The sequence below is a fragment of the Pongo abelii genome, chromosome 8, assembly GCF_028885655.2.
Source record: "Pongo abelii isolate AG06213 chromosome 8, NHGRI_mPonAbe1-v2.0_pri, whole genome shotgun sequence".
In the NCBI taxonomy this organism is placed as follows: domain Eukaryota; kingdom Metazoa; phylum Chordata; class Mammalia; order Primates; family Hominidae; genus Pongo; species Pongo abelii.
Genome location: NC_071993.2, coordinates 51,173,223 through 51,187,075, shown reverse-complemented (window position 1 = coordinate 51,187,075; position 13,853 = coordinate 51,173,223). Strand labels below are relative to the sequence as shown.

Below are 13,853 nucleotides of genomic sequence, written 5' to 3'. Positions count from 1 at the left end.
TTAGGAAGGTTCTGCTCTTTTGTCATTGCTGTAATGATGCCAGGGCAGCAGTGTTCTCAGAGATCTTGACACAGGCTTTCTTCCATTCACCCGTTGAAACACTTCCTTGTACAGAGAGTAGCTAATTAATGTACTTCATTGCAAAATCCAGGCAACTTCAAAATGTTTAATAGCCTTGTGGGTTTTACTGGGGAATAAAGGGATATTTAAAAGCTATCACTGAGCATTTTTAAATTCAGTCTCCTCTGTGATCATATGAAGTAGAAATAGTATATTCTCGAATGACAGAAAATGAAACTCTCAAGGGGTTTAAATGCTTGGATGAGGCCCAGTGTGGTGGTTCACACCTGTAATCCCAGGAGTTTGGGAGACTGAGGTGGGAGGATCGCTTGAGTTCAGGAGCTCGAGACCAACCTGGGCAATGTAGTGAGACTCTGTATGAAAAAAGTAATTTTTAAAAATATTTGGCTGTGCACGGCAGCATCCCAGCACTTTGGGAAGCTGAGGTGGGTGGATCACCTGAGGTCAGGAATTCGAGACCAGCCTGTCCAACATGATGAAACTCCGTCTCTACTAAAAATACAAAAATTAGCTAGGTGTGGTCGTAGGCACCTGTAATCCCAGCTCCTCAGGAGGCTGAGGCAGGAGAATTGCTTGAACCCAGGAGGCAGAGGTTGCAGTGAGCCGAAATCACGCCATTGCACTCCAGCCTGGGCAACGAGAGTGGAACTTCATCTCAAAAAAAAAAAAAAAAAATGGGGAGGCCGAAGCAGGCGGATCACGAGTTCAGGAGATCGAGACCATCCATGTTGGCTAACACGGTGAAACCCCGTCTCTACTAAAAGTACAAAAAATTAGCCGAGTGTGGTGGTGAGAGCCTGTAGTCCCAGCTACTCAGGAGGCTGAGGCAGGAGAATGGCGTGAACCCGGGAGGCGGAGCTTGCAGTAAGCCAAGATCGTGCCACTGCACTCCAGCCTGGGTGACATAGCGAGACTCTGTCTCAAAAAAAAAAAAAAAAAAAAAGTTTAAAATTAGCCAGGCATTTGTCATGAACCTGCGGTCCTAGTTCTTGGAGGCTAAGGCAGGAGGATCACTTGAGTCCAGGAGTTTGAGGCTGCAGTGAGCGATAATCATGCCACTGCACACTCCAGCCTATACAACAGAGTGAGACTCCGTCTCAAACAAACAACAAATGTTCAGGTCATATGAGTAGTAAGTGGTCAGAGCTGCATGCAAACCTGGGTCTTTTAATTTCATATCAACCATTCATCCTTTCACATCTCCTAACGCCAGTTTCTAAGAGGCAACATCGTCTCATGAAAGCAGGCCTAGACCAGAAGTAGGAAAATCTCTCCTCATTCAAAGGTCAGCTTGCCATTTGCCAGCCATGCTATCCTCAGCAGCTTCTCCTTCTGTAAAGTTGGGATAACAAAAAAGTTTCCCTCCTTGCCAACCTCCTCTGGTGACTGGGATAAGCACACAAGATGATGTACATCAAGACACAACACTCCCAGCAAACAATGGCATCCCAGCGGACTCTTGTGGACTGCCTGCCACGTGATGGCTTTCGCTTCAAGTCTACTGCCGAATCTGCTAAAGCGAGGGAGGAGTCGCAGGTGAGAAACACAATGATGTCATGGGTTTGTTAGCTGAGGATGGTGGTAAGCAAAGAAACCTCTTCTGGAAGAATAAAAATGGAAATAGCAACTAATGCTATTCAAATGGCTTGTTGCCATTTGAAGTGAATATTAGCTTGCCTTGTCTTGGCAAGTCCTAGAGAGATATTTCACTGTGAGCACAGGAGTTAAAGGCAGCATGCTTCAGCTAGCACATTTCAGCTGGCTTAACACAACAAACCCAGAGGAAACCATCCAGTCCCAAAGGGTACTGAGCGCACAGCTCTACATCCCCATGAGGGATAGTTCATACTCACCGCGGCAAGCTGCTGGAGAAGATGCAGGGAATCTGTTCCTTCTCTAGCTGAGGATTCAGATCTGACAGGTCCAATGAACCAGGATCACCCTTTCCTCCTCCCTGATCAAGTTTTTCAGAGAAACTATGAGGGAACAAAAATAAATCCCTGGAATAATCCTTCACAGACTCCTTCTCAAAATTGTAACTAATCTAAAATGAAAACCAATCAGAAAAAAGCTAAAAGTTTTATTCATTTTGGCTGAATTAGAAGAATTTGTGTTATGACCCAGATAAGAGGCTCTTCCATATTTTTTTCTTTTGACTTAAGACACTATTAAAATGAGGTTTTTAAGGCCAGGCACGGTGGCTCATGCCTGTAATCCCAGCACTTTGGGAGGCCGAGGCGGGTGGATCCTGAGATCAGGAGATCGAGACCATCCTGGCTAACATGGTGAAACTCCGCCTCTACTAAAAACATACAAAAAAAGTTAGCCGGGCATGGTGGCGGGCGCTTGTAGTCCCAGCTACTCGGGAGGCTGAGGCAGGAGAATGGAGTGAACCTGGGAGGCGGAGCTTACAATGAGCCAAGATCACACCACTGCACTCCAGCCTGGGCGACAGAGTGAGACTGCGTCTCAAAAAAAATAAACAAAAAATAAATAAATAAATTAGGCTTTTAATATCTTATCCTAAAAAGCCTTGGACGTATCTATAATTTATGTTATGATTTTTGAGAGGTTTCACCTGAAGGGAGTGTGGAGACTATCAGCGCTCTGTCGAGCTCTCCTTGAAAATGCTTTCCATTACTAATAGAACCTCTTTTTCTTATTATTTATACAAGACCTTCTTTGATTTCCTGCTTGTGACACTTTGGAATGAAAAACTGGTGACTGCATTAATTAAAAACAAAAATGAGATGGCTTATTTTTTTCTTTCCAGAAAATCCTAGCCAGAGTCCCTGCAAGCAGACCTCAGTGTGAGCCTGCAGTCTGCAGGGCCAAATGTTCGGGTTTCTGCCATTTGATCTGATACAAGCTTAAGTACTGATTACAATCATTTTGTTGGGGGTGTGTGTGTGTGTGTGTGTGTGTGTGTGTGAGAGAGAGAGAGAGAGAGAATGACAGGGTCTCATTCTATTGCCCAGTCTGGAATGCAGTGGTGCCATAATGACTCACCGCAGCTTTGAACTTCCCAGTAAGCAATCCTCCCACCTCAGCCTCCCAAGCACCTCAGCCTCCCAAGTAAATGGGACTACAGGCTATGCCACTAGGCCTGGCTATTTTTTCTTTCTTTCTTTTATCTTTTTTTTTTTTTTTGAGAAGGAGTCCCGCTCTGTCACCGGGCTGGAGTGCAGTGGCACCATCTTGGCTCACAGCAGTCTCTGCCTCCTGGGCTCAAGCGATTCTCCTGCCTCAGCCTCCCGGGTAGCTGGAACTACAGGCGCACGCCACCACACCCAGCTAATTTTTGTATTTTTAGTAGAGACGGGGTTTCACCATGTTGGCCAGGATGGTCTCAATCTCCTGACCTCATGATCCACCCGCCTCAGCCTCCCAAAGTGCTGGGATTACAGGCATGAGCCACTGTGCCCAGCCACTGTTTTCTTTTTTAATTTTTTTGTAGAGATGAGATCTCACTATATTGCCCACACTGGTCTCAAACTCCTGGCCCCAAGCGATCCTCCCGCCTCAGTGTCCCGAAGCGCTGGGATTATAGGCGTGAGCCACTGTGCCCAGCAGAACCATTATTAATTGGAGAGTAAGATGAAGGCCAGCAACAGAGGCAGGTGGAGGTGGCAGTTTGATCGGCCATCTCAAAATTCAAAGAGGAAAGGAAACTTGACCTGCCTCCTTGACCTCCTACTTCCTTTCCCTCTCCTCCCCTCCCCTACCCTAATCAAATTGCATGATCAGACCTGAGAAAGAAGAGAGACTTAAAAGAGAACAGGGTGAGGACTTCTGCAGCAGCAAAATGACCAATGAAGAGCTTGTGCCCCACTTTTCACCACATGGAGGAATAGTCCAGGTGCTTGGGGGACAGCTGCAGCTGGATGCAAATCCTGAAACCAGGAGGTCCTGGCCAGGTGCAGTGACTCATGCCTATAATCTCAACACTTTGGGAGGCCAAGGCAAGAGGATCACTTGAGGCCCGGTGTTTGAGAACAGCCTGGGCAACACAGTGAGACCCCATCTCTATAAAAAGTAGAAAAATTTGCTGGGCATGGTGGCATGCTCTGTAGTCTCAGCTATTCAGGAGGCTAAGGTGGGAGGACAGCTCAAGCCCAGGAGTTCAATGCTGCCATGAGCCACAATGGCATCACTGAACTCTAGCCTGGGCAACACAGCGAGATCCTGTCTCTACTTAAATAAATAAATAAAATAAAAGTAAGAAGTCCCATCTCTGTCAGAAAACCACCAACCAGTAAATGATAATACCCATACATGGGAGATGAACAGGAGCTTTCTGCTGTATTATCCCACACAAATCCTCCTTCAGTCAGTTCATTCAGTAGGAGACTTCTGCCATTGCGAGGATAAGGAAACAGTCAGCTTGTGCAAGAATCCTCTGTATGAGAAAGAAAAGACACAATACCAGAATTTGGATTTTCCATCTGATTCAGATCTCTTTCTTACCTCTCCGACACATTTAACTGAGTAACTATCACAAAGCAAAGGAAAATAAAGAAATACTAGACTTGATCTCCATCTTTAAAGAGCTTCCTGATCTGTCTGGGAATTCAGGGCATCATCTGGCTGTGAGTTACAGCTGTAATATCTCAGTACAATGGCTGGGATGTTATGTAAGGGCAATGAGTTTATGCTTGCATTCTAGGGCTAATCAGCTCTCACCTGCTCTCTAGAATGCCCAGCCCAGAGGCGATCAGCAGTACTTAATCAGAAAGGGCCACACACTGGGTGATATGGCTTGGCTCTGTGTCCCCACTGAAATCTCATCTTGAATGTAATCCCCATGTGTTGGGGGTGGGGCCTGGTGGGAGGTGATTGGATCATGGGGGCTGATTTCCCCTTTGCTCTTCTTGTGATAGTGAGTTCTCCTGAAACCTGGTTGTTTGAAATTGTGTGGCACTTTCCCCTTCACTCTCCTGCTCTGCAGTAGTAAGATGTGCTTGCTTCCCCTATTCCTCCCACATGATTGTAAATTTCCTGAGGCCTCCTAGTCATGCTTCCTGTTAAGCCTGAAGAACTGTGAGTCAATTAAACCTCTTTTCTTCATATAAATTACCCAGTCTCAAGTAGTTCTGTATAGCAGTGTGAAAACAGACTAATACACTGGGGCAACAAATATAAGTTCATCTGTTATCCTTATTGCCATCAAAAATTCACATTTTGCGAGTCAATAGGGCAGTTCCTCAAAAAATTAAAATTAAATTACCACGTGACCCAGTCATCCCACTTCTGGATATTTCCCCAAATGAATTGAAAGCAGAGTCACAAAGAGATATTCAAACACCCATGTTCATAGCAGCTCTATTCACAATAAGCCAAAACATAGAGCAACTCAAGTGTTCATCAAAGGATGAGTGCATAAAAACAGGTGGTATATACATGTGAAGGAATTCAGCATTAAAAAGGCAGAAAATTATAACATGTGCCACAATATGAATGAATTTCTTGAATTCAGACAATGAAGATGGTACAACCTAAACCCTGACTTTTGATCCTGGTATTGTTTTTGGTTAAGCTGTTGTTTTTGATGGTAGACATCAGGTCCATTTTTCTCTTAAAACTATTTTGTGTTTAACAGAGTAAAATTATGTTTCTAATCCATCTAAAAGCTGCATGAAATTATTTAGCTCTGGAGGAAGAAGGGGGCTAGAAAAAGCCTCGTCTCACACCACTTGAGATGAACCTTGAGGACATTATGCCAAGTAAAGTGAGACAATCACAAATGGACAAGTATTGTCTGATTCCACTTAATGAAGTAGTGAAAATCATCAACTTTATAGACAGAAAGTAGAATGTTGATTGCCAGGGGTTCGGGGGAGGAGAGAATGGGCAGTTACTGTTTAATGGGGACAGAGTTTCCATTTTGCAAGATGAAAAGAGTTCTGAAGATAGATGGTGGTGATGGTTGCACAACAGTATGAATGTATGCAATGCTATTAAACTGTATACTTACAATGATTAAGATGGTACATTTTTCAGCCTGGCCAACAGGACATAACCCCATCTCTACTAAAAATGCAAAAATTAGCTGGGCATGGTGGTGTGTGCCTGTAGTCCCAGCTACTTGGGAGGCTAAGGCATGAGAATCACTTGAACCCAGGAGGTGGAGGCTGCAGTAAGCCGAGATTGCACCACTGCACTCCAGCCTGGACAACAGCATAAGACTCTGTCTCAAAAAAAAAAAAAACCAAAAACAAAAAACAAAAAAAAGATGGTAAATTTTGTGTTTCATATATTTAACCAGAATTTTAAAAATAACAATAAATAGATACATTTATAAAAACTTGTTTTAATGTTTTGCAAATGAACATAACAAATGTCAAAAATGGGTTTTCATTAGTGAAGCAAGTAACTTTCAAGTAGCATAATTAATATTAGAAAATGACTTTCATTGGTGAAATAAAATGTAGTCAGTAGTCACAGCATGTGGATTCACTAAAATTGTCATTGCTCCCCAGCCTTACGTGAACCGGGCATAGAAGAGCATTCGGCCAGCGCTGGGTACTCCAAGGACAGCACTCAAGGTCTGATCCCTGGGCAGAGCACAGTGTAGTCAGTGATGTTTGTAGAGATGGGGTCTCATCATGTTGCCCAGGCTGATCTGGAACTTCTGGCCTCAAGCAATCCTCCCGCCTCAGCCTCCTGAGCTAGGATCAATCCATTGTTGAAGAGTACATGGATGTTACTTTGCAGACTGTCAACCTGAATTTGTGTTTGCTTGACATTGCCTAATAATTAGTTTCAGTTTCAGCTTACCCACTTTTTGTCAGCAATATGCAGAAGAGACTGTGCCCTTTTTAGTGTATCATATTAGGAAGCATCTCATGTTGGTTTGTGCCATTACTGGTGCAGGGACTTTCAGCCACTTGGTTAAGGTGGAGTTGGCCATATTTCTCTACTGCAAAATTACTGATTTTTCTTTTGTAATTAATAAGTGTGTTTGAGAAGATTCTTTGAGATGAGGTATATATCTCATTCTTCATTGAACTATAAGGTTTTTTTTAAGTGAAAGAAAATTTATTAAGAAACTAAAGGAATAAAAGAATGGCTACTCCATAGGCAGAGCAGCGTCACTTTAAGGTTTTGACGTCAACTGATTTTTGTCCAAATCAATAATTACTGCAATGATTGAAAAATGATTATTACTAAGTTTATTTTCATTGTCTCAAGGTCTGCTGAACTCTGGATCCAGGCTGTGTCAATAGGGTAGTGTGGTGCCTCCCGTACCTATCTCAGCCTCCTACAGTCTTTTTTATTTATTTTGTTTTTTTAATAGAGACAGGGTCTTACTATGCTGCCCAGAGTGGTTTTGAACTCCTGGGCTCAAGCAATCTTCCTGCCTCAGCCTCCCAAAGTGCTGAGATTACAAGCGTGAGCCACCACACCTGGCCAAGTTCTTTACCATCTTCAGAAGGCTTAACTTGCACTTTCAGCAGAAGGATAGACTCCAGGGAGACTGTGAGAGATTTAGGGCCCAAGTTGATAATATCAAATACACTGAACTTGACTGTGTTCACCATGTTCTGGGCTCTAGAGAAATGAGAGTGCTAGTGAGGTTGGTGCCATTTTGGGTATCTTCTGTACCTTGAAGTCCCTCAGAAATCTTGCCCCTGGTCTTCTTGTTCTAAGGACATAACAGGTTCCCTTTTCTCTGGAGATGAAATCTAGATCTTCAATTTTTGGAACCAAATTTGGACTCTTGACTCTGGAGCACCAATTTCTTCAGCAAGTTGTTCTCTGGAATCAATCCCAGGGTATAGATTTTTCATAAATGCCTTGATGAGCGTGTGTAATTGACAGGCGCTGTAGGTGGTACAACACTGCCTGGCTTCTCTACTTTGAAACTCCACACCAGGTTGATCTTGCCCATGGCTCTGGCTTGAATCTAAAGTCTCAGGTTCTGGTCTTTTCTGGAATCCATTCCTAGCTCTTTGATTCTGAAACCAAATCTGGATTCTGTACTCTTCTGTATTGATTTCTAAAGCAAGTTTTTGTTTGGTAGCATAACCTGGGTGAGGTTTTTGATTGAAGGTATTGATAAGGATTTTCAATTGATCTTCTGTGAATTTGGTGTGATTGCTCCTGCGATTTGTTGCTACCATCTTGTGTGAAGAGGTGTCTTTGGCCATGCTGGAAGAGAGTCCTGGAGGCTGAGCTACTGTCTGGGAGACTGCTTACGGCTCATTTTTAAAAAGAAAGATTGCATATAATACAACATAATTCACAAATCTAAAGCATATGATTTTCTGGGTTTTGACAAATGAAAACACCTGTGCAACTTCAACCTCACCAGAATATGGATGAGAGTGTCTACCCGAAAGCACCAGTATTCTAACAAACAGCTTTGCATTTTTTGAATTGTTCAGTGCCTGTGAGGATTCCTTACTCCAAGTTTATGACAAATATATTCAGAAGGCATAGTCTATAATTAGTGTTTGGGTAAGTATTTTCATCGATTGTCTGATTATTTGCTGTGAATTTAAGTGTGCTGATTTTTATGTAGTTGTCTTCTGAGGAACATTGTGCCATTTTTCATGTGGAAACCACTTGTAGGATAAACAGAGATTATGAACGCACAGAGTTGGTTGTGATGGGCACGTCTACCTGTGGCTGCCATTTAAGTGGAAGGTGGAATCCGACTCTGGAGCATCGGCAGCCTGAGCTGGTGCTGGGCTCACACTGACCCTGGGAGTGCTCTATGCATGCTTCACCTTATGAGGGGTGCGGCAGGAACAAAAATAGAAAAGTGTGCTCTACTTTCACATGTTACCAAAGGACAGAGGATACCACCAAGGAATTAGAAAACTGTTAAGTGAGGATTTATTCTTCTTAATAGCCTTTCAAACAAGGAATTTGAAAACAAGATTCTACTCATCCCACACCAAAATGTAAACAGATATATTTTTTATATTCCCAGGATAATTTTGGTTTTACTTAAGCATCACTATGCAATCATGAGCAAAAGAACAAAGCTGGAGGCATTGCACTATCTGATTTCAAACTTTACCACAAAGCTATAGCAAATAAGACAATGTGGTACTGACCAAAAATGGACACACTGACAAATGGAACAGACTAGAAAGGCCAGAAATGAACTCACTCATGCACAGTAAATTAATTTTGACAAATGTGCCAAGAATACACAGTGGGAAAACATAGTATATTCAATAAATGGTATTGGAAAAACTAGATATTCACATGCAGAAGAATGAATCAAACCCTTATCTCACACATATATGAAAATAAACTCAAAATGGATTATAGTCTTAAATGTAAGACTGGAAACTGTAAAACTACTTGAAGAAAACACATGGGGAAAACTACATGACATTGATCTGGGCAATAATTTTTTGTATTAAACCCCAAAGCACTGGCAAGAAAAGATGAATGGCATTGCATCAAACTAAAAAGCTTCTGCACAACGAAGGAAACAAGTATCAATATGAAGAGACAACCTACAGATTGAGAAAAAATATTTGCAAGTCATACATTTGATAGTGAGTTAATATCCAAAATACATAAGGAACTCAAACAACCCAACAGCAAAAAAATTTAAAAGTCAATTAAAAATTTAGTAAGGGACCTGAATAGACCTTTATCACAAGAATACCTACAAATGACCAATGAGTATACGAAAAAAATGCTTAACATTGCTAATCATTAGGAAAATGCAAATTAAACCCACAATGAGATACAATCTTACACCTGTCAGAATGGCTATGATCAAAAAGACAAATGATAACAAGTGTTGGTGAGGAAGTACAGAAAAAGGAATCCTTGTATACTGCTGGTGGGAATGTAAATTAGTACAGACATTATGGAAAACCATAGGCAGTTCCTCAAAAAACTGAAAATAGATTTACCATATGATCTAGCAATCCCTCTTTTGGTTATTTACCCAAAATATTTGAAATCAATTTGTTGAAAAGATGTCTGCCCCCTCATATTCATTGCAGAACTGTTCACAATAGCCAAGTTATGAAATCAGCCTAAGTGTTAATCATCAGATGAGTGGATGAAGAAATGTGGTATACATACACAATGGAATACCACTCAGTCTTAGAAAAGAAGAATATTCTGTCATTTGCAGCAACATAGATGGAAATGTAGAACATTATGCTAAGTGAAATAAGCCAGGCACAGAAAGACAAATACCACATGATCTCACTTACATGTGGAATCTAAAAAAGTCAAACTGATAGAAGCACAAATTAGAATGGTGGTTACAGAGTCTGCCAGTGGTGGAAATGGAGAGATGATGGTCAAAGGTTACAAAATTTCAGTTAGATAGGAGGAATAAGATTTTTTAAAGATCTACTGCACAGCATGGTAAATTTAGTTAAAAATGGTGTATTGTACATTTCAAAATTGCTAATACATTTCAAATGTTCTCATCACAAAATAAATAAGTATTTGAGTTGATGGGTATATGTTAATTAGCTTGATTTAATTATTCCACATTGTATTTTAAATCATAACATCCCTTTTACCTCATGTATATACAAATATAAATTGTCAATTTATAATTTTTAAAATATGTGTTTCCAAATGAAGAAAAACTAAGATATTTTGTTGCCTACTCAGACCTACTCTTCCTCTACTCTTGCTAAAGCAATTTCTTCAGACAGAAGGAAATGATACCAGAAAGGAACTTGAAAAATGATGAGTGAAAAAAGAACAATAAAAAGGGTAAAAATATGCAACTCAAATGATGTAACATTTCTGAGACTAGGATTTAACAGGCATCACAATGTCTGCTTTCAGTCTCTTAGAAAATTGAGACCTCTATGTTGTGAAGAAGTCCAGCCTGGCTTACTAGAGGAGGGGAGGCCTCTGTGGAAGAGGCATGTCAGATAATAGCTAGTACCAACTCCAGCATGTAAATAGGGTTGTTTGGGGACTTTTAGTTTCAGTCAAGCTGTAAGATATCTGTAATTGTATGAGTAATCTCGTGTAAGACCAGTTGGAAAACCACCCAGATTGCCAATCTACAGAATTGTTTGTTTTTTTAAAGCCTATTTCAAAAAATTCTTAAGAAAATAAAGATGAGCAACAGATTTTGAGAAAATATTTCCAAAATACATATCTAATAAAGGACTTGTACCAAGAATATGGGAAGGACTCTTACAATTCAATAAGAAGAAAACAATCACACCAAATAAATAAATGGAAAATATATTTCTATCAATACTTAATTGAAGAAGGTATATAAAAGGCCGATGAGTGTAAGGAAGATGGCCACAAATTGTTAGTCACCATGGAAATGGATTTCTACTTAGATATTAAATGAAATCAACTATTGATGTTTGCAAAAAGGGATAGGCATCTCCAAAAAATGCAGAATCAAAGAAGCTAGACACAGAGAGTACATATTGCATGATTTGAATTATATGAAGTTTTAAAATAGATGAAACTATTATATGATAGTGGGAACAAGAACCGTGTTTTTCTTTTGGGGCAAAAGGCAGTAATTGAGGAAAGAAAGAAGAGAGCTTTTGGAGTTTTAGAAATGTTCTATATCTTAATTAAAGTAGTGGCTACACATATGTATAAATTTTTCAAATTAATCAAACTTTAAACTTATAAACTGTGCTTTTTATTAAATATAAATTATGTCCCAAGAAAGATAAATAGAAAAAATAAATGCTAAATACAAGCTGACATTTTCATACAAATTATAAAGATACATAGTTTTAATCTCAAGACATAAAAGTCCTTACAAAAAATAAACGATAAAAAATTATATGTTCTTCAGAAACATAATCTTACAAAACAAAGTGTTACAGTCATCTGAGTTGTGAGTGTATTTATGTGAAAATTTTTTCTAACTGTTGAGAAATTCTTAGCTCCAATGGGAAGAACAGTACAGAGATAGTTATGAGCTGACAACAAAAATATTCTCCAACTCTTTATTGTTCAAATAACCCATTTCTTGTTTGATAACTTTAAGGAAACTTTTAGAAAAATATTGGAGTTTTTTCAGAGGCTAACCTTTATATTGGTAATGAATTGTGGTCTATTTTCAAGAAAACTAATTGTGCCTTCATATTCTTTATTTCCATGATGTTTAGAAAGAAATCCCAATGCAGGAGCACATGACAAATTTCAGTGTTGTCATGAATACATTCCATTTGCTGAAAATTTCTCTAAAGTAAAATAAGAATTTTTCTTGTAATAAAATTTTAATCCTATTCAATTACAAATTGCAATGTAGCATATATTTCCATCACGAGGCATAATAATTTAGATCATTTATAATATATTATATTAATAAAATCCATTCCTAGCTAAATACAAATTTATATGATGTTAAAAACTGGTAAGAAGCCAGCCAAGGAGTCTCAGTGGGTTATCGAAGTGATACACAGAGAATAGGATGATACTATAGTTGTGAAGTCTTGTTTTAAAAGTGTGTTTGTCCAGGGTCACTATAGTCAATAATAATTTAATTTTACATTTAAAAATAACTAAAAGAGTATAAATTGATGATTGGTAACACAAAGGATAAGTGCTTGAGGTAATGGATATTCCATTTATTTTGAGGGGATTATTACACATTGTATGTCTGTATCAAAATATCTCATGTATCCTATAAGTATTTACAGATACTGCATACCCACAGAAATTAAAAATTTAAAAAAAAAGGTGTCTGTCAAGTGCACCCAGCTCTCCTGAAGGAGGGCAAGCCAGGAACAAAGATAAGTGGATTTTACCAGAAAGATGCTACTGGGGATGAGTGCCAAAGTGTTATCAGCAGACTGTGGAGATTAAAATCCAGGCCAAGAGAGATAGCAGACATAGAATGGAGGTTTTGGCACTGCCAGTCCGTCACACACAGCCTACCCATATACACTCTGCCTACCCTCTCCACCCCACCACCACTTGATGCTGGTGACATGTTGTCTTCCAAGCATGGCAGGAAACCAGTTCAATAGGTCTTTACAATTTGACAAGCAACCCACACCTAGGAGGCACTGTTTTTGCTCATTATGCCACTGCCAGCCAATAACTAATTTCCTACTTGCAATGGTTCTCAAATTTGGCATGCATCACTATCACTTGGAAGGTTTGTGAAATCACAGATTGCTGGGCCCTATCCCAGGAGTTTCTAATTCCGTAGGTAGGGTACAAGAATTTGCATTTATAACAAGATGCTGTATTGCTACTGGTCCAGGGACCACAGTTTGAGAACTAATGTCATATTTCATCCTTCTGACACTCATTTTAATTCTCTTTCACTAAGTGTAAATTAGTTTTTCAAGAACATTAACAGTAATGGAAATGAAGCTGAGGAACTAATTAGCTGTTTTACATAGAAGAACAAGGCAGGGTATAAGCAAATCTGTATCGCAGATCGTATCAGTCTTAAATGAGGTGCTTACTATAATCATGCTGCTTATAGGGGACAGAAAGAATGGAGACATGAGAGAAGAAAGGGAAAGTTTATTTATTTTTGCCTACTTTGCACCAACTGGCTCTGAGAGCCATGAGCAGAAGTGGCTTCAGTGCTAGTTAGTGGTAATTGTAATGGGACATTTTCAGAGCTGGGGATAGAATTCTCTAGGGCTGCCTAAAACCCGTGTCATCCATTAATGCTACAAGTAAAGAGCTGCCACAGAATTTCTCTGCCCATTTGGGCTTAAGCTAGAAAGTGATAAGTTCATTTCCTGGCCTACTGGTCACTCCAGTGGGGATAAATGAACAGATAATTAATTCTTCAGAGAGTAGATTTTCTTCCATTGTTAGTTCAA

General features: G+C 39.9%; 1 long non-coding RNA gene and 1 pseudogene across 2 annotated transcripts in view; one reads left to right on the top strand and one right to left on the bottom strand.

The window, feature by feature from the left end:
- The window catches only part of LOC112135133 (uncharacterized), a 61,676-nt gene that overhangs the window by 8,308 nt on the left and 39,515 nt on the right, over positions 1 to 13,853 (top strand). The window lies entirely within an intron of this gene.
- Positions 7,572 to 8,231, bottom strand: LOC112135132 (double homeobox protein A-like; annotated as a pseudogene).